At 47.1% G+C, this 24,462-nt stretch overlaps 1 protein-coding gene across 1 annotated transcript in view; it reads left to right on the forward strand.

Moving 5' to 3' along the window:
- The window catches only part of LOC142091595 (epimerase family protein SDR39U1-like), a 300,851-nt gene extending 277,409 nt beyond the window's left edge, over positions 1 to 23,442 (forward strand). The window contains 4 exon segments of the mRNA XM_075171025.1: positions 19,849 to 19,909; positions 21,202 to 21,389; positions 22,950 to 23,148; positions 23,259 to 23,442. The gene's annotated coding sequence lies outside the window, so the exon portion shown is untranslated.
- Positions 23,443 to 24,462: the final 1,020 nt, after the last annotated feature.

Below are 24,462 nucleotides of genomic sequence, written 5' to 3' on the forward strand. Positions count from 1 at the left end.
CCTTCTGAAGGCTGGTTTTGCCATAAAACAAAGTAAGGTCAAGGGAGCTGCACAGGAGATCCAGTTTTTAGGAATAAAATGGCAAGATGGACGTCGTCAGATTCCAATGGATGTGATCAACAAAATAACAGCCATGTCCCCACCAACTAACAAAAAGGAAACGCAAGCTTTCTTAGGCGTTGTGGGCTTTTGGAGAATGCATATTCCAGATTACAGCCTGATTGTAAGCCCCCTTTATCACGTGACTGAAGAACAATAATTTCAAATGGGGCCCTGAGCAGCGACAAGCCTTTGAACAAATTAAACAGGAGATAGTTCATGCAGTAGCCCTTGGGCCAGTCCGGGCAGGACAAGATGTGAAGAATGTGCTCTACACCGCAGCCGGGGAGAATGGCCCTACCTGGAGCCTCTGGCAGAAAGCACCAGGGGAGACTCGAGGTCGACCCTTAGGGTTCTGGAGTCGGGGATACAGAGGATCCGAGGCCCGCTACACTCCAACTGAGAAGGAGATGTTGGCAGCATATGAAGGGGTTCGAGCTGCTTCAGAAGTGGTTGGTGCTGAAGCACAGCTCCTCCTGGCACCCCGACGGCCGGTGCTGGGCTGGATGTTCAAGGGGAGGGTCCCTTCTACACATCAGGCAACCGATGCTACGTGGAGTAAGTGGGTCGCGCTGATCACACAACGGGCCCAAATAGGAAACCCCAGTCACCCAGGAATCTTGGAGTGATCACAAACTGGCCAGAAGGCAAAGATTTTGGAATATCCCCAGAGGAGGAGATGACACATGCTGAAGAGGCCCCACTGTATAACAAACTACCAGAAAACGAGAAGCAATATGCCTTGTTCACTGATGGGTCCTGTCGCTGTGTGGGAAAGCATCGGAGGTGGAAGGCTGTGGTATGGAGTCCTATACACCAAGTTGCAGAAACTGCTGAAGGAGAAGGTGAATCGAGTCAGTTTGCAGAGGTGAAAGCCATCCAGCTGGCCTTGGATATTGCTGAATGAGAAAAATGGCCAGTACTTTATCTCTATACTGACTCATGGATGGTGGCAAATGCCCTGTGGGGGTGGTTGCAGCAGTGGAAGCAGAACAACTGGCAGCGCAGAGGTAAACCCATCTGGGCTGCCTCATTGTGGCAAGATATTGCTGCCCGAGTAGAGAACCTGACTGTAAAAGTACGTCACGTAGATGCTCACGTACCCAAGAGTCGGGCCACTGAGGAACATCAAAACAACCAGCAGGTGGACCAGGCTGCTAAGATTGAAGTGGCTCAGGTGGATCTGGACTGTCAATATAAGGGTGAATTATTTATAGCTCGGTGGGCCCATGACGCCTCAGGCCATCAAGGAAGAGACGCAACATATAGATGGGCTCGTGATCGAGGGGTGGACTTGACCATGGATGCTATTGCACAAGTTATCCATGAATGTGAAACATGCGCTGCAATCAAGCAAGCCAAGCGAGTAAGGCCTCTTTGGTATGGAGGACGATGGTTGAAATACAAATATGGGGAGGCCTGGCAGATTGATTATATCACACTCCCATGAACCCACCACGGCAAGCGCTATGTGCTCACCACGGTGGAAGCAAACATCGGATGGTTAGAAACATACCCTGTGCCCCATGCCACTGCCCGGAACACCATTCTGGGCCTTGAAAAGCAAGTCCTATGGTGACATGGCCCTCCAGAAAGAATTGAGTCAGACAACGGGACTCATTTCCGAAACACCCTCATAGACACCTGGGCCAAAGAGCATGGCATTGAGTGGGTCTATCACATCCCCTACCATGCACCAGCCTCTGGGAAAATCGAATGATACAACGGACTGCTAAAGACTACACTGAGGGCAATGGGCGGTGGGACATTCAAGCATTGGGATACACATTTAGCAAAAGCCACCTGGTTTGTCAACACTAGGGGATCTGTTAATCGAGCTGGCCCTGCTCAATCAAGGCTCTTACGTACCATAGATGGAGATAAAGTCCCTGTCGTGCACATAAGAAATATGCTGGGGAAGACAGTCTGGGTTACTCCTGCCTCTGGCAAGGGAAAACCCATCCGTGGGATTGGTTTTGCACATGGACCTGGGTGCACTTGGTGGGTGATGCGAAAGGATGGGGAGGTCCGGTGTGTACCTCAAGGGGATTTGATTTTGGGTGAAAATAGCCAATGAACTAAATTTTATGATGTCAGTTGTTATATGATACTGTATATCATAATTTCTATGGTTGCTATCAATGGTGTAGCAGTGAAAATCACCCTGATTAACAAAGAATGAACTAACTCCGATGAAACCGAGCAAAGTGCAACGATGATAGAACTGGACGAGCGCAGCAGTACCGAAATGTGAACAGGCTTCAGGATGCAACAGCCCAACACCACACACCATCTCTTTGGCCCTGAAAGACTGTTATGACAGATGGAGCTCAAAGTCGTGGACTAAATGAACTCAGTGGACATTTTAAAGGGATAGTCCATAGACTAAGGGAATGATATCTGTGTGTGCATATATATATATGTAGATATAAAAAGAAAGATAGTGGTGATTAATTGAAATGTATCGAAAAATGTGAGACCTAAGCGTAATGTAAATGGTAGAGAATAAGAAGTGGATACTGTCCTGGTTTCGGCTGGGATAGGGTTAAATGTCTTCCTAGTGCTGTGTTTTGGGTTTAGTATGAGAAGAATGTTGATAACACACGGATGTTTTCAGTTGTTGCTAAGTGCCCTCCTAGTCCAAGGACAGCTCCCGTGCCTACTGACTGAGCTAGGTACACAAGGTGGGAGGGAACATAATCAGGACAGCCATCCCAGCTGGCCAATGGGGTATTACATACCATGTGACGTCATGCTCAGTATATGAACGGTAGGCGTGATCCAGGAAGTACCGATTGCTACTTGGTTATCGGTCAGCGTGGGTGGTGAGCAATTGCATTGTGCATCACTCATTTTGTATATTCTATCATTATTTATTATCATTATTATTTTCCCTTTTCTGTTCTATTAAACTGTCTTTATCTCAACCCATGAGTTTTTCTCACTCTTACCCCACTGCGGGGGGGGGAGTGAGTGAGCGGCTGCATGGTATTTGGCTGCCTGCCAGATTAAACCATGCCATATTTATTCTCTTTATTAATCATAGGTATACTTCCCAGTGGTGATTTTTGTAGTAGTATACTTGCTATTGGTGATTTGTGTGATATTTGTGGTAATCTGTAATAGAGAAATTCAGAGGATAAAAGTCTCTGTGTCCCTGTGTATTATGGAATCCTACGAACACACAGCCGTGATCTCTACCCACCCAAAGGCTGGGTAACCCTTTAGTTCATGACAGACCATCATGGTGAGAAAGGCTAAGTTGACAGAAAACAAAGACTTGGGTGATACAACCAGAGTAGGAAATGAAAGTGGTGTTCAGCAGAGAGCTGATGTTCAGCAGGGTGGCCTCTGTGAGAAGAGACCAGGGGTTGCCCTCATGCTAGACACAGACGATTCCAGCCAGCTTGACAACAGAACCACCTCAGACCAAAGTTGAGCCAATCAGTGTCTTCACCAGCAAATGGAAGCTACGCATTGGGGTTTTTTTTACTAAAAGAGCTAGAAAAGGAAAATGTGTTTTGTCTTATTCCCCCATTCTGGTGAAAATAGATTCTTTCCTACAAATTCTCCTGGGGTTTGTCTTTCCCAGAAAGAAATGGATTTTCTGTAGTGCTGTCAGCTTACATTTCTTTTCACCCTTGGAGCCAGGTCCCCTGAATATCCACAGAATAGAATTGACTGTTGATTACTTGTCTCCATCTTCATTCTGTCTGGAGTGAAACAAAAGCATGTTTATAGAGTAGATCCCTTTCAAGAGGCAACATGAATAAGATTGGAACGGGTTCTGTTCTTTCTATGCAGTCATCCAACACTACCTAGGTAAGCTCTGCAGTGTCAAAGACCTGCAGTGGCTCTCAAGAAATAGCCCTGGTGCTACAATGCAGACCCTCAGATCCATGCTTTAGAAGTTTGGGGGTTTGTTGGTTGGCTGGATTTTTGAACAGGGAAAAAAAAAAGGCCTACACAGGCACACACATAAATGTAGGGCCACACACACACTATGTGATACTCAGAATAGATGCTCAAACAAGTGCTACACAGTTTGGACACATCAATCTTTACTCTGAGAAGAGACGGTGTCCCACCATGCATATCTTAGCGGGTGGGTCATTCCTTCCTGGGAACTGTTTTGTCAGTTTGAAGAAGGTATTAGCTTTGCTACAGTGAGAGCCCATTTAGTACAATAGGAGTAGGTGGGTGGGTCAAAACAGTGTGTGCTCTGCTACTCGAGAGGAGATGCCACTGTACAAAGTGAATGTGCAAAGGGTTCGTACAAAGTGAAACAGTTCATGTCCATCTAAGCTGTTCCATAAGCTGAAATTATAGAGTTAGAGGGGATAATTTAGAGATTCTCTTCTGAATCATACCCCTACCCCAAAGCAAAGGTAGACACTGCCACTGCCTGTGCTGGGAGAAGTCCACCACAGTAGCTTATCTTTAGTCATCCATTTTCAGGGAAAAGAACATGACCAAGCATCTTTTCTATTTACAAAGACAGAAATGAGGGAACACTGGAAAAAGTGAGTGCAACAGAGGTGTTGGAGCTGAAGTTTCTCCACTTCTTCAGCCATATAAACACAACCTGGTTTCCTGCACAACAAGAAAACGATTGTTACTAACCATTCCCATCCACAAGATAGGAATCTGGGTTGCACTAGGAGAATGAGTCAGGTGACAAAATGTAGGTATCTAGGGCCACTGGACTTGCCTTGGGATAGCCAAGTGGGCCTCTACGTGTCACTCCAGAAGAACAAAAGTCCTCTTTCTGCTCCTTCTGGCCCGGCCCCATTGGGTTGTCTTCAGGTATCCTGAGACTTTACAAAGGGTATCGGGCACCTCTCCGCAGGAAACCAAAACCTCACGTAGAACCTAGATAGCTGTCTCTGAAGTAGAAATGTACCTGCCAGTCAGAAAAACCATGCCTGGAACTCAGATGGCTCTATTGGCTGGACCTCCAATGACTACTGGGAAATGTGCTTATAGATGCCTTAATGTAGATTTCTTCTTTCTGAAGTAAATCCTGCCCTTGAAGTTCTAATCTGATGAATTCCACCCTTTCTGAACTTCCAACAATGCTGTAGGTCCCCAAATGCAGTTTAAACATTGTGCCTGTCAAAGACATCAGTGTAGGCCCTAAGAAACGAGCATTGGGTCCAAAACAAAACCAGAGAATGAACACAGAAAATGGAAAATACAACTTCCCTGGTTGTCCCCCAACAATCGACAAGTGGCATTTCAGCATAAAGCAGGCAGTTTCTAATTATCTTGTGTGATATACAGTCTGCCTTCATCATCTGAAGTGCACGCTGCTGAGACAGGTTCAACACCTCGTTCACCAGGCCTCCAGCCTGTCCTCGGGAGGGGGCTTATTTTGTCCCAGGCGCAGGACTTTGCAAATGACTAGCTATACTGAAATTACAACAGGCTCTCGTATTATGTGAACACTGTAAGAAAGGCTTTTGGTGGATTTCAGCTAGATCCACTAAATTCACTCAAAATACACTCAAGTCCAAGCTGCCTGTGTAGGCTCTCTCAAAAGTCAGTCTGCTGAGAACATCAACTGGAGTCTTGTGCACTTTTCTAGAAAGGTCAGAACATGCAAGGCTTGGAGAAGAAAGCTACTTTAGTCGTTCCCTGAAATAAGTACTGATACCCAAAAGTGAAATGTTATGAATGCTTTAATAATAAAAGCAAGAAACAAGCAATAAACTTCAGAAGGAAATACTACTTCACCAAAAGATTTTTTTTTACAGTCCATACATTTTTAACTGTAAGAAACGTTCCTATTTATCTCTTTCCTCATGTTTTGCTCATGATTATATTTTTGGTTCGTTTTTCTGAAAGTGGTTCTTAGCATTCTTTTGGCTATAAATAGTATATGAATTTGACATTTCTAAAAATATTCATCCCTCTATCCCAGCTGAATCCATTGTTCACATTTGAAATTTCTTTGTTATAACTTCCCATGTTCCCATCATGGAAATGTTGAAAATGGTGTTAACTTTAGAGAAGAAAAGCCATCCCAAGCAAATGTTCCTATCCGTAGCTCTACCTCATTAACTCTATAATTCCTGAACCAGTCAATCAAGTCGATACCCGGTTGTCCTGTCCATCTGCTAAGTTATCTGGCAAGCCAATGACATCCTCTTCTGCATGTGCATTCAGTTTTTCATAATTTATTTCTGTTCATTCCATTGTTTAAACATTCCTTAGTCTAATTGTCCCTGAAAATTTCTATCACCTGCCCATCTCTCCACTGAGCCAGCTCTTTTCAGGGTTCATGTCCTGAGGAAACTGGAGTTCAGTGGGACCAGGGTAAAAGACAGGACTTTTTTTTATTTAAGATTTTTTCTTTCTTTCGTTAAAAAAGGCCTTGAAATTCTTTTGCAGTGGTGATGAATATTCCTCCTGTTTCTGTGCATAGTTAGTACAACAGGTAAAGGCAGTGCTAATTAAAGCAGACAAAGGCTTTGCAAATAAAGCCTTTGACACTGCTGTGGGCTGCAGTGACAAGAGAATAGACTGTAATGAGAACTGTCTTACTCCCAGAGCATGAATCAAAGTTTGACTCTGGCCACTCATTGCTTGACCACAAAAATACTTTTCCTCTCTCTGCTGATTCCCACCAGGATATAAGCTGGACTAATTTCCTTTCAAAATGTCTTAATTTCCATTCTTCTTGTCATACAAATTAAATTAAAAGACAAACAAAAATCATGCTGTACGTATTCATTGAAACACATCTGAGAGCTCCCTAATTAGCTACACAATGCTTACAACTCTACAGGGAGTGGCAGAAAACCGAACACAGAGCTCATTATGGCTGTCAGCATTTTAACGAGCCCCTTGAGGAATGTGGTGCTACCTCTCTGTCACTTTGTAGCTGTGGTAAAATCTGGCAAGGTGCCTTGAAGAAATGACAGGCAGAAGCAGAAAGAAAAGTTACTTGGAGTTTTAATGGAGCCCAGTGTGAGATGCGAGACCAGAAACCTACTTGGACAATGTGTTCCCACTGGGGTTCATTAGAGCAGAAACTCACAGACTTTGATTACAGGCAGCACAGAAAGCCATAGACTTCTCCTGTATCAAACTTCCCTTACAGAAGTCAAACAGCAAACCCCAGGTACCGGGAAGGTGGTCCTTTCAGTCAGTGATCCCCACACACGGCATGTGGAAAGGAAATGCCATGGACCCACCTCTCCAAACCTGCTCTTCCAAGGCACTGGCAGATGCACAGGTCCTGCTCTCCCTGCTTCAGTTATAGTGATCAGCCAAGACACTGTGACTGCAACACACACTGCTGACACATTCATGAACCACAAGCCTGCTGACAGGCTGCATCCTAACTCACAGCTCCCTCCTTCCATCCCGATCTGGGTCATCTCTGGATTCAAACACCTTCAGCCTTAAATGTTGCACCTCAGCCCCCACCCTCTGTTACATTAGGCCTTGAGCACCTCCTTCTCTGCTCCATGAGATCAAAACCATGAGCTTAATGGCTTCTCTTGATGTCCATGTATCCCACTACCTCTTGCCAGAGCTCTGGTAATGCTCCAGGTAAGGAACTACAATAGCCTACCTTGTGACTGATGTAAGAACAAATTCCAGCAATGTTCATTATCTCCTTCTTACAATGGAGATACAAAACCAGACTGAACAAAGGACCCTTTGGCACTGCCCCTCTGCTTCCCAAGTTCTGCTGCTTGCCACTCACGGAGTACACTCACACATGATTATTATTACCCACTATTGGTTATACAGGCTGGCAGCGTTGAGGTTGCAGAGAGAAGTCCAGAAGCGATCAAAAGGGACTTCAGGGCACTGGGGCGATTGGTTGAGGGATCAGGAGCACAGGCAGTGTTTTCCTCGATCCCTTCAGTGGCAGGGAGGACTACTGAAAGGAACAGGAGAACACACCTGATCAACATGTGAGGCTCAGGGGCTGGTGCCATCGGCGGAATTTTGGCTTTTTTGATCATGGAGAGGTTTCCCCTGCACCGGGCCTGCTGGCGACAGATGGAGCTCAGCTGTCTCACAGGGGGAAAAGGATTCTTGCTCATGAGTTGGCGGGGCTCATCGAGAGGGCTTTAAACTAGGTTCAAAGGGGGAAGGGGATAAAACCAGGCTCACTAGAGAAGAGCCTAGGGACGGCACGCCAATGTCGGGGGAGAAATCGGCAGCCCAGCTCAATTGCATCTACACCAATGCACGCAGCATGGGTGGCAAACAGGAGGAGCTGGAAGCCATTGTGCAGCGGGGTAGCTATGACTTAGTCACCATCATGGAAACATGGTGGGATGACTCTCATGACTGCAGTGCTGCAATGGATGGCTATAAGCTCGTCAGAAGGGACAGGTGAGGAAGGAGAGGCGGTGGGGTGACTCTGTATGTTAGGGAGTGCTTTGACTGTCTAGAGCTCAATGGTAGTGATGATAAGGTCAAGTGCTTGTGGGTAAGGATGAGGGGGAAGGCCAACAAGGCACATATCCTGCTGGGAGTCTGTTATAGACCACCTAGCCAGGATGAGGAGGCCGATGAAGCATTCTACAAGCGGCTGGCAGAAGTCACAATCGCTAGCCCTGTTCTCGTGGGGGACTTCAACTTACTGGACGTCTGCTGCAATTACAATACGGCAGAGAGGAAACAGTCGAGAAGGTTCCTGGAGTGTGTGGAGGACAACCTGTGACGCAGCTGGTAAGTGAGCCCACTAGGGGAGGTGCCTCGCTTGACCTGCTGTTCACAAACAGAGAAGGGCTGGTGGGAGATGTGGTGGTCGGAGGCCGTCTTGGGCTCAGCGACCGTGAAATGACAGAATTCTCGATACTTGGTGAAGTAAGGACGGGGGTCAGCAAAACCGCTACCATGGACTTCCTGAGGGCGGACTTTGGCCTGCTCAGGACACTGGTCGAGAGGGTCCCTTGGGAGACAGTCCTGAAGGGTAAAGGAAGGTCCAGGAAGGCTGAACGTTCTTCAAGAAGGAAGTCTTAAAGGCGCAGGAGCGGGCTGTCCCCATGTGCCGCAAGAAGAATGGGCGGAGAAGACGACCGGCCTGGCTGAACAGGGAGCTCTGGCTGGGACTCAGGAAAAAAAGGAGAGTTTATCACTTGTGGAAGAAGGGGCAGGCAACTCAAGAAGAGTACAGGGATCTCGTTAGGTCGTGCAGAGAGGAAATTAGAAAGGCAAAAGCCCAGCTAGAACTTAACCTGGCTACTGTCTTAAGAGACAATAAAAATTGTTTTTCCAAATATATTCACAACAAAAAGAGAGCCAAGGAGAATCTCCATCCTTTATTGGATACGGGAGGGAACATTGCCACCGAGGATGAGGAAAAGGCTGAGGTACTTAATGCCTTCTTTGCCTCAGTTTTTAATAATCAGAGCAGTTATCCTCAGGGTATTCAGCCCCCTGAGCTGGAAGACATGGACAGCGAGCAGAATAAACCCTCCATAAACCAAGAGGAAGCAGTTAACGACCTGCTACACCACCTGGATGCTCACAAGTCTATAGGGCTGGATGGGATCCACCCAAGAGTACTGAGGGAGCTGGCAGAAGAGCTTGCCAAGCCGCTCTCCATCATTTACCAGCAGTCCTGGTTAACTGGGGAGGTCCCAGACGACTGGAGGCTCGCCAATGTGACGCCCACCTACAAGAAGGACGGGAAGGAGGATCTGGGGAACTACAGGCCGGTCAGCCTGACCTCAGTGCCGGGGAAGATCATGGAGCGGTTTGTCTTGAGGGCGCTCACAAGCCATGTCCGGGACAACCAGGGGATCAGGCCCAGCCAGCATGGGTTCATGGAAGGCAGGTCCTGCTTGACCAACCTGATCTCCTTCTATGAGCAGGTGACCCGCCTCGTGGATGAGGGAAAGGCTGTGGATGTGGTCTACCTGGACTTCAGTAAGGCCTTTGACACTGTCTCCCACAGCATTCTCCTAGAGAAGCTGGCGGCTCACGGCCTAGACAGGTACACTCTTCGCTGGGTAAAAAACTGGCTGGACGGCCGAGCCCAGAGAGTTGTGGTGAACGGAGTTAAATCCAGTTGGCGGCCGGTCACGAGCGGTGTTCCCCAGGGCTCAGTGTTGGGGCCGGTCCTGTTCAATATCTTTATCAACGATCTGGTTGAGGGGATCGAGTGCTCCCTCAGGAAGTTTGCAGACGACACCAAGTTGGGCGGGAGTGTTGATCTGCTCGAGGGTAGGAAGGCTCTGCAGAGGGACCTGGACAGGCTGGATCGATGGTCCGAGGCCAATGTATGAGGTTCAAAAAGGCCAAGTGCCGAGTCCTGCACTTCAGCCACAACAATCTGTCGTTGTTTAACCTGGCAGGCAGCCAAACCCCACGCAGCCGCTCACTCACTCCCCCCCCGCAGTGGGATGGGGAGAGAATCGGAAGGGTAAGAGTGAGAAAAACTCATAGGTTGAGATAAAGACAGTTTAATAGAACAGAAAAGGGAAAATAATAATGATAATAAATAATGACAGAACATACAAAATGAGTGATGCACAATGCAATTGCTCACCACCCGCACTGACCGATAACCAAGTAGCGATCGCTACTTCCTGGAACACGCCTACCGTTCACATACTGAGCATGACGTCACATGGTATGGAATACCCTGTTGGCCAGCTGGGTGAGCTGTCCTGGCTGTGCTCCCTCCCAACGCTTGCTTTGTATTTTTAAGCTGAATGTCCTTGACTAGCAGGGCACTTAGCAACAACTGAAAACATCAGTGTGTTATCAACATTCTCCTCATACTAAATCCAAAACACAGCACTAGGAAGAAATTTAACCCTATCCCAGCCGAAACCAGGACAGTATCCACCCCTTATTCTATACCATTTACGTTATGCTTAGGTTTCACATTTTCTAATACATTCCACCACCATCTTTCTTGTCTGTATATATATATTCATATATACACACAGATACCATTCCCTTAGTCTATGCGCCATCCCCCTAAAATGTCCAAAGTTCATTTAGTCCATGACTTCGGGCTCCATCTGTCATAACAGTCTTTCAGGGCCAAAGGGATGGTGTGTGGTGTTGGATTGTTGCCTCCTGAAGCCAGCTCTGATTCCATTATTGCTGCGCTCATCTGGTTCTATCATCGTTGCACTTTGCTTAGTTTCATCGGAATTCATTCTTCATTAAACTGGGTGATTTTTACTGCTACACCATTGATAGCAACCATAGAAATAATGATATACAACATCATATAACAACTAACATCATACGATTCAGTTCATCGACTATTTTCACCCAAAATCAAATCCCCTTGAGGTACACACTGGACTTCCCCATCCTTTCGCATTACCCACCAATTGCACCCAGGTCCCTGAGCAAAAGCAATCCCATGAATGGGTTTTCCCTTGCCAGAGGCAGGAGTAACCCAGACTGTCTTCCCCAGCATATTTCTCATATGAACGACAGGGTCTTTATCTCCATCTACAGTACCTAAGAGTCTTGATTGGGCAGGGCCAGCTCGATTGAAAGATCCTCTAGTGTTGACAAACCAGGTGGCTTTTGCTAAATGTGTATCCCAATGCTTGAATGTCCCACCGCCCATTGCCCTCAGCGTAGTTTTTAGCAGTCCGTTGTATCATTCGATTTTCCCAGAGGCTGGTGCATGGTAGGGGATGTGATAGACCCACTCAATGCCATGCTCTTTGGCCCAGGTGTCTATGAGGGTGTTTCAGAAATGAGTGCCCTTGTCTGACTCAATTCTTTCTGGGGTGCCATGTCACCATAGGACTTGTTTTTCAAGGCCCAGAATGGTGTTCCATGCGGTGGCATGGGGCACGGGATATGTTTCCAGCCATCCGGTGGTTGCTTCCACCATGGTGAGCACATAGCGCTTGCCGTGGTGGGTTTGTGGGAGTGTGATATAATCAATCTGCCAGGCCTCCCCATATTTGTATTTCAACCATCGTCCTCCATACCAAAGAGGCCTTACTCGCTTGGCTTGCTTGATTGCAGCGCATGTTTCATATTCATGGATAACTTGTGCAATAGCATCCATGGTCAAGTCCACCCCTCGATCACGAGCCCATCTATATGTTGCGTCTCTTCCTTGATGGCCTGAGGCGTCATGGGCCCACTGAGCTATAAATAATTCACCCTTATATTGACAGTCCAGATCCACCTGAGCCACTTCAATCTTAGCAGCCTGGTCCACCTGCTGGTTGTTTTGATGTTCCTCAGTGGCCCGACTCTTGGGTACGTGAGCATCTACGTGACGTACTTTTACAGTCAGGTTCTCTACTCGGGCAGCAATATCTTGCCACAATGAGGCAGCCCAGATGGGTTTACCTCTGCGCTGCCAGTTGTTCTGCTTCCACTGCTGCAACTACCCCCACAGGGCTTTTGCCACCATCCATGAGTCAGTATAGAGATAAAGTACTGGCCATTTTTCTCGTTCAGCAATGTCCAAGGCCAGCTGGATGGCTTTCACCTCTGCAAACTGGCTCGATTCACCTTCTCCTTCAGCAGTTTCTGCAACTTGGTGTATAGGACTCCATACCACAGCCTTCCACCTCCGATGCTTTCCCACACAGCGACAGGACCCATCAGTGAACAGGGCATATTGCTTCTCGTTTTCTGGTAGTTTGTTATACAGTGGGGCCTCTTCAGCACGTGTCACCTCCTCCTCTGGGGATATTCCGAAATCTTTGCCTTCTGGCCAGTTCGTGATCACCTCCAAGATTCCTGGGTGACTGGGGTTTCCTATTCGAGCCCGTTGTGTGATCAGTGCGACCCACTTACTCCACGTAGCATCAGTTGCATGATGTGTAGAGGGGACGCTCCCTTTGAACATCCAGCCCAGCACCGGCCGTCGGGGTGCCAGGAGGAGCTGTGCTTCAGCACCAACCACTTCTGAAGCAGCTCGAACCCCTTCATATGCTGCCAACATCTCCTTCTCAGTTGGAGTGTAGCGGGCCTCGGATCCTCTGTATCCCCGACTCCAGAACCCTAAGGGTCGACCTCGAGTCTCCCCTGGTGCTTTCTGCCAGAGGCTCCAGGTAGGGCCATTCTCCCCGGCTGCGGTGTAGAGCACATTCTTCACATCTTGTCCTGCCCGGACTGGCCCAAGGGCTACTGCATGAACTATCTCCTGTTTAATTTGTTCAAAGGCTTGTCGCTGCCCCATTTGAAGTCGTTCTTCTTCCTGGTTTCGTGATAGAGGGGGCTTAGAATCAGGCTGTAATCTGGAATATGCATTCTCCAAAAGCCCACAAGGCCTAAGAAAGCTTGTGTTTCCTTTTTGCTAGTTGGTGGAGACATGGCTGTTATTTTATTGATCACATCTGTTGGGATCTGACGACGTCCATCTTGCCATTTTATTCCTAAAAACTGGATCTCCTGTGCAGCTCCCTTGACCTTACTTTGTTTTATGGCAAAACCAGCCTTCAGAAGGATTTGGACTATTCTCTCTCCTTTCTCAAACACTTCTTCTGCTGTGCTGCCCCACACGATGATGTCATCAATGTATTGCAGGTGTTCCAGAGCCTCACCTTGGCAAATGGTAGGGCTGTGTTTCCACCCCTGGGGCAGTGGGTTCCAGGTGTACTGGACGCCTCTCCAAGTGAAAGCAAACTGTGGCCTGCACTCTGCCACCAAAGGGATTGAGAAGAACGCATTAGCGATATCAGTTGTGTCAGTTAAATCCAGTTGGCGGCCGGTCACGAGCAGTGTTCCCCAGGGCTCAGTACTGGGGCCGGTCCTGTTCAATATCTTTATCAACGATCTGGTTGAGGGGATTGAGTGCTCCCTCAGGAAGTTTGCAGACGACACCAAGTTGGGTGGGGGTGTTGATCTGCTGTAGGGTAGGAAGGCTCTGCAGAGGGACCTGGACAGGCTGGATCGATGGTCCGAGGCCAATGTATGAGGTTCAACAAGGCCAAGTGCCGGGTCCTGCACTTCGGCCACAACAACCCCATGCAACGCTGCAGGCTTGGGGAAGAGTGGCTGGAAAGCTGCCCAGAGGAAAAGGACCTGGGGGTGCTGGTTGACAGGCGGCTGAACATGAGCCGGCAGTGTGCCCAGGTGGCCAAGAAGGCCAATGGCATCCTGGCCTGTATCAGGAATAGTGTGGTCAGCAGGAGCAGGGAGGTGATCGTGCCCCTGTACTCGGCACTGGTGAGGCCGCACCTCAAATACTGTGTTCAGTTTTGGGCCCCTCACTACAAGAAGGACGTTGAGGTGCTGGAGCGTGTCCAGAGAAGGGCAACGAAGCTTGCCTGGAGCGGGGGGCCCCTGGAGTGAAGGGCCTGGAGCGGTCTTATGAGGAGCGGTGTGGCGAATAAGGCCACGGACTCCGTCTGAGAGGGAACGAAGACGAAGACGAAATCCTTTATTATACAGCACAAGCGCCTTTTTATACCTCACATTATGCCACGTATGCACTTTGAAGAATTCCCTAGTACATCCCCTAAGCAAAGGTCATCTCGACACTCTTCCGCTAATTTCCTTATCTTTGTCACGCTCTCAGAACCGTTAACTGCCACCTCTTATCTCCCTTTTTCCCACGGCTTCTTTCACTTCCCATCTTCCCATGGCTTCTTGTTTACCAACGCTGTGATACTGCTTGTACTCTCAGACATTGATTCCTCCACATCTCTCCCTTTTTCTTTTACAACAAACACTAAGCTAACTGACTTTTCTAGTATTCTTTTCACACATTGCAATAAACATAGTACACACACAAGACTACATACAAATACAATCAAACGTATAATTCCCAGTTCAATCAAACTCATTACCCATTTTGCCAAGCCCCAATAATTCTATCTCTTGTGGCTCTACACTCAGGGGCGGACGGTACACCAAACATCTGTCCCAATTGTCAGTCACATTGCGGCTGCCACTACAAAGTGTTGCATGCGGCTCCGTGAGACCTAGGGTCCAATTGTTCCACAGGAGTCCCACTAAGCAGGTGGAAAAAGGATCTCCAGGCGATGAGAGCGAAAGGCAAATGGTCTCCTGGCCTGTCTGATTCGCAAGGGCGATCCAGACGTTCTCTTTGGGCTGCGGTGGGGCCCAAAACGCGCTTACGCCTGTAACAACGGCGAAAAAGACGGCTTGACGAACCGCGCTGGTACCCATCTTGGTCCTCGATCTGTGGAGACACAAGCATACCCTCGACCCCAGGTTATCAATGAAAACGGGCCTTCCCACTCATGAGATTCCAGGTTTCTCACCTTTACCCACGCCTTGCCCCTTATGATTGCCTCATGACCTTCAACAGAATCAAAATGTCTGCAAATCGGGGGTCCACCGATTGAGAAAATTAAGAACATAAACGGCTTTTGCCAATCTTTCCTGGTTAAATCCCCTACTCCCTCTTTTTGTTTTGTTAACCATCTCTGAGCGAACGGTGCGCGCGCTCAACAATGGCTTGCCCTGTGGGGCTGTGTGGAATTCCCGTGATATGAGTGATTCCCCACGTTTGCAGGAAGGTCCGTGTGGCTTGGGCAACGTACCCGGGGCCATTATCTGTTTTTATTTTGCTCGGTACTCCAAGAATGGAAAAAGCAAGAAGAAAATGTTTTCGGACATCCCGGGACTTTTCCCCAGTGTGGGCTGTGGCTGCAATTGCTCCCGAAAATGTATCCACTGAGACGTGGACGTATTTGAGTCGACCAAAGTCGGGAAGATGTGTAACATCAGTCTGCCAAAGTTCGAGCGCCTGCAAGCCACGAGGGTTGACTCCCCCCGGCTGTGGAGGGCCCGCACACTGGCACTCAGGGCATGCAGTGACAATTTGGCGTGCTTGCGTAAGTGGTAGATAAAACATTCCAGCCAAGGCCTTAGCGTTCTGATGATAAAAGTTATGTGAACGCCTCACTTGCTCAAATTTTCCCCGGGACAACAGCCTCTGCAAGCGAATCAGCCAACCGGTTTCCCTCAACCAGAGGCCCCGGCAATGCAGTATGAGATCTGATATGTAATATAAAAAAAGGATGGATCCTTCGAGGAATGCGTTCTCTGAGGGTTTTAAACAGAGCAAAAAGCTGGGCATTATTTACATCTTTCAAATAAGCAAACTCCATGCGGGACACTACCCCTGCAACATATGCAGAATCAGTCACGATGTTGACAGGGCATTGCCATTTTTCAGCTTGAAAGTAGACGAGCTGTGCTATTCGCGCTCCTGCCGGCACGTAACAGGGCGGAGTAGGCGTCCACAACATGATTTTAATTTCTCCCGTATAGTCTGCATCGATAACCCCAGGGAGAACGAACAACCCCTGTAACGTGGCGGATGAACGTCCCAGTAAGAGTGCGCTGTAACCGCCGCCTAGCGGCCCCCACACTCCGGTGGGCACCACTTGAACAGCCGTAGAAGTCAGGTTCACTGGGTGGGAGGGGGCCAAGTCCACGCCGGCACTTCCCCATGTTCGGGCGGATAATTCGGAGGCATGGATGCCAGCGGGGGGCTGGGGGCAGCTTGCATCATCGCATGGGGGGCTGCTTGTATCATCGCGTGGCCCCTCCCCGCGCTCCTGCAACCGTTTCCCTGGATAGGCTGACCATCTTTATCATACCGCGACCGGTATTGATTCGCAGTCCCGGCCCTTCCTACATTTTGGACACGTTCCCAGCTGTGAGTCAGCCGGCTCCCGCCTCCACCTGCCTGCCTGCGGGCACTGTCTCTTAAAGTGACCGGGACAGCCACAGGTGAAGCACGTCTGTTGGCTAAGCATAATGTTTGCAAAAGCAGCAGCCATCGCCACAGCCTGGTGCTCCGTGGTCCTCACACGGTTGCATTCCTCTATCATTTCAACTACCGTAGGGTTTTTTAACAGACAGCACCTTCTGTCAATCCGCATTAGCGTTTTCAATCACCAATTTTTGTAATAATATTTTCCGCGCTTCCTCATTCTCTACTTGTTTGTCCAAAGCATCTTTTAATGTCTCGATAAATTTCATATACGGTTCCTGTGGTCCCTGCCTAATATTAGTAAATGAGCGTTGGGGCTTCCCTACATCAGGGACATTCATAAATGCTAGGTAGGCAAGATTCTTGGAATCATTTAGGGCTTCCATCTGCCGCGGGATGCTCCAAATATTCCAGTGCTTTTGCCTCACAGAGTCGCCGCCACTCCCCATTCCAGAGCATAAACTGAGCAGAGGAGAGCAACAATTGCACCAGCGTTTTACAATCGAGCGGACATAACGTATAACTCCTCATGACTGACCCTAGCATGTTTGCAGAGTAGGGGGCACTGAGGCCAAATTCAATCACTCCCCTTCTCAACTCTTTCACTACTTGGAAACTCAGAGCCTCCCACCAGGGCCTTTGATGAGCTTCATAAATCACCGGGAACGCCCGGACCTCACGTAGCTTAACCGCGAGGTCAGAGTCCCCTTCTTTCTCTGCCTCCCTTTGAATCCCCTTCCACACATCATGCGCATCCGGGGGACATAAGTCTGGCTCTTTCTCTGAGTCGACCGGCCCCGGATCAAATGGGTTGGGATCATCACTGTCGCTACCCTGCTCCCCGCAGGCAGCCACCACTCCAGCCTCAGTGGTCGGGGGCGCAGAAGGCTCTTCGGCCACAGATGTACTCCCTCCTGAGTTTTCACCTCTCAGCTTGTCTTTAGCACTGACATGCTTTTTTAGGGTCTCATTCAGAGTCCTCCAAGGCACTAGCAGCCCCGCAGCCACCGAGTCCGAACGAGTGGCAGCATCCCAAAGCTGGGTGCCTGCTTCATCCCAAATTTTTGGATCATAAATGTTAGTAGAATCGACTCCCTTAACGGTGGTTGTCACCCACTTCAGGAGTCGTCTCAAGTCCCCGTTATCCATGGTTACTTGATGTTTTTTCAGGATCAATTCCATGGTCCTGCAAACAGTTTTTTCCTCCTTTGTCATGTTTAAACCCATGACTACCACCCCTCGCTGCTCACCTCTGTTCTGCAGAGACGATTACGCGACGTCGCTATCCTGTTTCCTTTCAACAGCTTTTGTCCCGTTTCCTTTCAATGGCTTTTTTCCTGTTTCTTTTCAACAGCTTTTATCCTGTTTCCTTTCAACGGCTTTGCAGTTCAGTGGGGGCTTGCCACCAGATCGGCAATTGCCAACTTTATGGCCCTTCAGACAGAGGGTCCCTGTCCCTGTTCGGGCACCATTTGTGGTGAATAAGGGCACGGACTCTGTCTGAGAGAGAATGAAGACGAAGACGAAATCCTTTTTTATACAGCACAAGCGCCTTGTAGTGAGGTGGGTGTTGGTCTCTTCTGCCAAGTAATGAGAGGAAATGGCCTCAAGTTGCACCAAGGGAGGTTTAGACTGGACATTAGGAGAAATTTCTTTACTGTAAGAGTGGTCAGGCCTTGGAACAGGCTGCCCAGGGAAGTGGCTGAGTCATCATCCCTGGAAGTATTTAAAAGACGTGTAGATGAGGTGCTTAGGGACATTGTTTAGTGGGCATGGGGGGGTTGGGTTGACGGTTGGACGCGATGATCTTGGAGGTCTTTTCCAACCTTAATGATTCTATGATTTTATGATTTGAAAGGGCTTAAGGGTCACTGCATCGCACTGCTATGTTAGCGAGGACCTTCTTCCCTCCTCCCTCATGTTCCCCATGTCTTGTTCAAGGACTCCAGCCTGCAGACATAAAGGTTTAACAACTACAGGGTTGGTATTAGGGAAGACAACCTCTCTCCAAACACCCCCAGATCACATCTTCCTTCAGCCTCTTACTCCTGGTGTTGGGTTGACCGTTGGACTCTATGATCTCAGAGGTCTTTTCCAACCTTGATGATTCTATGATTCTAACGATTCTATGATCTCCTGTCATCATCACTGAATCAGCATTTGTTTACTCTTTTGGAGTGAAACCTCAAGTCTACCTCGTAACAAAAGCAGAATATGGGCTTGGAAACAGTTTGAGATGCCCTGGAGTATCCCACCTGGCATCCAACAACCTATTCAGAAGAGTGTGGTTTTCGTGTAGTTTCTACATCATATTTAGTGGCCTGATGAGAATGTCCAGGTACCCCAGGGCACCTCAAATGTTTGGACAAGTGAACTGAGCTCTGTACAGTTGTGTTAGGCAACTCAAAGACGGGTATAAGGATTTGCATGAATTCCAGAAGCTAAACAGAGTTCATTCCATCCTGGCTGCCGGAATGGTCACAACTAGACCACAAGAGCTGGCCTAAGAATTATCTTTTCAATCTGTAGTACAACAAAGATGATACATAAGTCTGAATTTGGCTCTAGCTATAGTCCTGGAGAGAAAGAAACACCTCCAGAAGACAGCTCTTTCCACAGCTCCTTGAGACATCCCTTGCCACTACACTCATCAGGCACGCTTTTCTCTGCTACATGTCTAGATTTGCAGCATTGTTATTTTTAAGCTGCACTGTGGCTGACCTTTACTTGTCACATTCCCCAGTCCCTCCAGATGCACGGGGTGCAACCAGGGCGTGAATCACGTAAGTTTTCACTCCATTCCTGAATTCCAAGTTCCGATTGTCCACAACGAGGCAAACTTCATTCACTCCTCAGCTCCCATAAATCCACAAATTCCCTCTGTGTTGTGGTGGGACGCTCCAGCCTGTTTGTTCCAGGGACCACAACCGCAGACAACAGGAACAAAACCGCATCATTTGGCTCCCTCTACAGTTCTCCATCAGTACCGTAGACAGTCTTGCAAATCCAGACACCGCTGTTCACATTTACACATATCATAATTGTTAAAACAGTTTCCCACGTTTTCCTTTTTCTTCCTTTTACAGCTAACGTAGCAATAGAAGTTCTTCTTGCGCCCTTGACATCCCTTGCAAAGCTGAACTTGAGGTGAGCGTTGGCTTTCCTAACACTGTTCCTACGTGCCCTGGCAATGTTTCTAAATCTTATTTGTAGCCTGTTCCTGCTGGCCACATCCATTTTCCCAAACTCTGCTAGCCGCCAAAATTGAGATGCCCCACCCAAATTGCCTGCTGGGAGTAGACTTTGGCTCATGCTAAATTCTGACTTGTTCCTGAGGGTTTCCCTGGGCCGCTTACCAGACTGCTGACAGTTTAGGAGGGCAGACCCTTGTGTTCCAGCGCATGGGAGTGTGGACTTACCACTGCAGCAGCAACTTCTGAGGTGAATTCTTTTTCACCCTGGTCCTAGGGCCATCATTAAGACATTGCCTTAATTACGTCTATTTACACAAGTGAAAGTATGGGTCTTAAACATGCAGTGGGAAAGACAGGAAAGCAAGAGAAAAAGCAAAGAATTCAGGCAGTACTCATTTGGCCTACAGCTACCAGCACTCCAGAAGGGCACATTTCCTCTAGATCATATGTCATAGCTGCCAGCCCCATGCAGATGTCTTCAATACCCTAAAATATTGCTCAAGACCTGTGTTTAGGGACTAAAATGGCACTCTAGGTACGCCTAATGTGGTGTGGGTGCCTAAACTCCCCTTCTAGTCATGGGGGAGCTTCCAAACACAGTCACTGCAGCTGAGGGTTGTTCAGCACTGCCCAAGCAGACAATGTCTGGCTGGATGAACTGTTCTCTGAACTCAGCCATGGCAGTGACTAAATCCCCACGGACAACACTCTGAATTCAAATTCCGTGGCTGCCATGGAGATTCTCTCATGAAATGTGCGCATTAGATGTCCTTACACAGTGCTAAATGCTACCAAAGACACTGCCGTGTCCTTGTTGGAAGGAACCTTGGGATTGTGACTCACTCAATAGTTATGAGATGGAAAAGGCTTCCTGCTGAAGGCAACTGGGTTCCCTCTGGTACTCTTAGGTTCTCTGGGTGTTGGAGACATGGTCCTGATTCCTGATGTGGGGTTGTAGGGTTCCTTCCCAAAGTCCTTCTGGAACTCTGGGTACCCCCCAATGTCCTTAAATGTCCCTAGTTACAGGATTGGGTAGGGAATACCTTGTGGATGAGTAGCCCATTCCAACCGCACTGCCATTTTCTGATTTGCTGTCACCATTTTTGGCACTCCCAATGACCTTGATATGGACACGGAACATGGAATTATGGAGCTTCTTGTGGCATTTTAGATACAGGGAGAGATTATTGTGGTTTTTTTATTATTTTCTCTTATGCAAATTTTGTAACAAAATTGCTTCCTTAGGTTTGGAAAGTATCACACAGAACTGCAGCAGGATGTTTTGATGACCTAGACCATACCAGACCAATACAAACAGTGGAAAACTGTAATATTCATTTTCTAAGAACTGGACAGATTGACGAGTGTTTGTGGGTACTGAACTTGATAAAAAACTGAAATATCCAGAAAAATGTTGAGGAAGATGTTGAAAGGTATGGTTTATCTCACTTGGCAGTATTTTTGGAAACCTGTAGGGTCAGAAAGTGATATTCCAGCCAACAGAAACAAGCGATGATTTAGAAACCTTCAGTCAAAAGAAAAAAGGAAAAGAGGCATTCTCGGGTGGGTGGCCATTTCATCACCCAAAATGACAAATACCATACCTAGGAAATAGATACTGAAGGAAATCATGAGAAGAAATGTAGTTTTTATTTTAATGCACTGATAGTTATTAAAAGTATCAATTTCTCTTCTTTCTCTCCCTCTCTTCTCTCCTCTCTCCTTTTTTTCCTTTCTTTCTGTTTTTAGGGGTTGGGTTTTTTTTGTTCTTTTTTGTTTGGTTTTTTTTTTTTCGGGTTCTATCTGTTAAAGAGTTCCTTCAGAAGCTAAAAGAACACAAGGCTGAGGAACAAGAAAGTGATCTGCCAGGGACCTGGTGTTACTTGTTAAATTAAATATTGTCGCACACACAATTGACCTCAGTGTAGACACACATATCTGGACACATTAATCCCAGAGTCAGGGTTCAAAGTAATTGAGATGAACTATAATGTAAGAGGATTTCTCTCTCTCGACCACAGACTACTGTCTCAGTTCTGGACAATCGTATTGAAATATCTTTATTTCATTCAGATAGAATATCCAAAAGAGTAACACTTCAAAAGAGAATAAAAATTATTCCTGTTTCACAAACCATATTTCAATAGAAAAGATCAGGGAAATTTTCCCACCTACCTTGCTGCAGGACAGTTTGCATTTGTAATTCTTACAGGCAGACTGCTAAGGCTATCAGTAGAAGTTCTGTCCCTCTTATCCCAAAATATACTGTATGAATGGAAAGTAAAAAAATACCTAAGGAAGTTTGGTATTCAGTTACACTACAGTGAATATCTAACAGACTGACAGCATGCCTGTTTGTCTACCTATTCATCCTGCCTGCTGTAATTTTCTTCATATCCTTTGTGCATTAATGTCCATCCTAGTATCTTCATCCTGGACCAATCTTAGAGGATAGAAGAGAGTTATAAAATAATCTTTTCTATTTTGACCAAAATGAATCTGATTTACCTCTTAGAAATTGATTTCAGCCTTCCCTGATAACAAAGGGGAAATTCTAATTGTAACTGCTCAGCAGTGGTAATTTGTGACCAGGGAATGATCTGGCACAGAGGGCAAGAAGACTCAGCTACAAGAAGGGGTTAAACTGGCTGGAAGCAGGGATGCCAGAGACAGAACAGACTCCTTGCCAGGGAGTGAAGTTTCCCCTGGTGATGAGATAAGAAACAGCCTCAGCCTTGTCTTGTAGCCATCCTGGAATGGGAGGGCTCAGGGGCCCAAGCTCGGGGGCCACCTTTGGGCAGCAGAGCTGGGCTGGGGGATGGACCCGTGGCTGGGCTGAGGTGCCCCATGCAACCGCTCACAGGATCGGTGCTGGTGCAAGTGGATATAAGAATCTGCTTGTGACACATCTTGGCAGACTCCATGTAGAACTGGGTATTGCGGTAGGACTCTGCCCAATGCATTGTTGATTAATTTTTTCTTTTGTATTTAAGCACAAATGTGTTTAATTCGACTCGAGGGGTACCACAAAAATTCCTCAACAATATGATGCACCCCCACTTGAAGCGCTTTCGCTCTGTAGCTGAATCAGGTCTTCCAGTGCATAAACCTTCTCCAGATGGTTGTGCCTCTGCTCTGCCTGCCCGTGTACTGCTGAAAGATGAACCTCCATCTGGAACTGATATGAGATGAGTCAGTTGTCCCACTGTTTACTTTTCCTGCTGGAATAACAAGTGTCCCTTGGCACTACTGCATTTGGGAATTTACCATTAACAGCCCACAATACCTCATATGTTTTGCAGATTTTTCAGACTATGACACAACTAGAACAGAGTGAAAACAAAATGTCATGGTTTAACCCCAATCGGCAACTAAGCACCACACCACCGCTGGCTCGGCCTCCCGCCCTGCCCCTGGTGGGATGGGGGAGAGAATCTGAAGAGCAAAAGTAAGAAAATTCATGGGTGAGGTAAGAACAGTTTAATACTTGAAATTTAATATAATGATGATGATGATGATGATGATGATGATGATGTAATGAAAAGTAAAACAACAAGGGGGGGAAGGGAACAAAACCCAGGGAAAAAGAACAAGTGATGCAACCACTCACCACCCGCCGACCAACGCCCAGCCACTCCCCAAGCAGCGATCACTGTCCCCCCCGGCCAACTCCCCCCCAGCTTATATACTAAGCATGACGTCATGTGGTATGGAATATCCCTTTGGCCAGTTGGGTCAGCTGTCCTGGCTGTGCCCCCTCCCAACTTCTTGTGCACCTGGCAGAGCATGGGAAGCTGAAAAGTCCTTGAGTAGCGTAAGCACTACTCAGCAACAACAAAAACATCAGTGTGTGATCAACATTCTTCTCATAATAAATCCAAAACACAGCACTATACCAGCTGCTGGGAAGAAAATTAACTCTATCCCAGCAGAAACCAGGACACAGAATTTTCAGTCTGAAATAAGATCTTTACAAGTAGTTTTCCTATTTGTCTTTAAAATTTATTTTCTCTGTTACTTTGCTTCCCATTATCAGTCAAAATGGCAAGAAGCTGCTTATTTTTGTGTGACTATTATTTACATTAAAATGATTTATTTTTCCTAAACTCTGTTCTATAGATGTTTTGACTGTATAAATACATGTATTTTACACATTGGCAACTGAATTTTACATCTTAAAACAGACTGGAACAGGCTAGAGCCTTCAAACTCACATCAATCATGTTTAAACTTTAGTTAATTACTGAAACTCCATGCACGCCCTTACTTCATGAACATTTGTGTGCATTGTTATTGAAAGCAGAAAAAATAAGAATGGTCGTGGGTGGAATAACATTATAAAAAGAATCTTTTAGAAAGAAAATACGTAGACATGTTTTTACACATTGCAAAAAAAGGGGACCAAATTTTGGCATTACAAGAAGTTCCTCAAACTTTGCTGAAGAAATAAACAACCTTTACTGCTCAAGTAACCCTGAGGATACTGTAGGTCTTGTGATCCAGTTA

This window comes from Calonectris borealis, chromosome 22, assembly GCF_964195595.1.
Source record: "Calonectris borealis chromosome 22, bCalBor7.hap1.2, whole genome shotgun sequence".
NCBI lineage: Eukaryota > Metazoa > Chordata > Aves > Procellariiformes > Procellariidae > Calonectris > Calonectris borealis.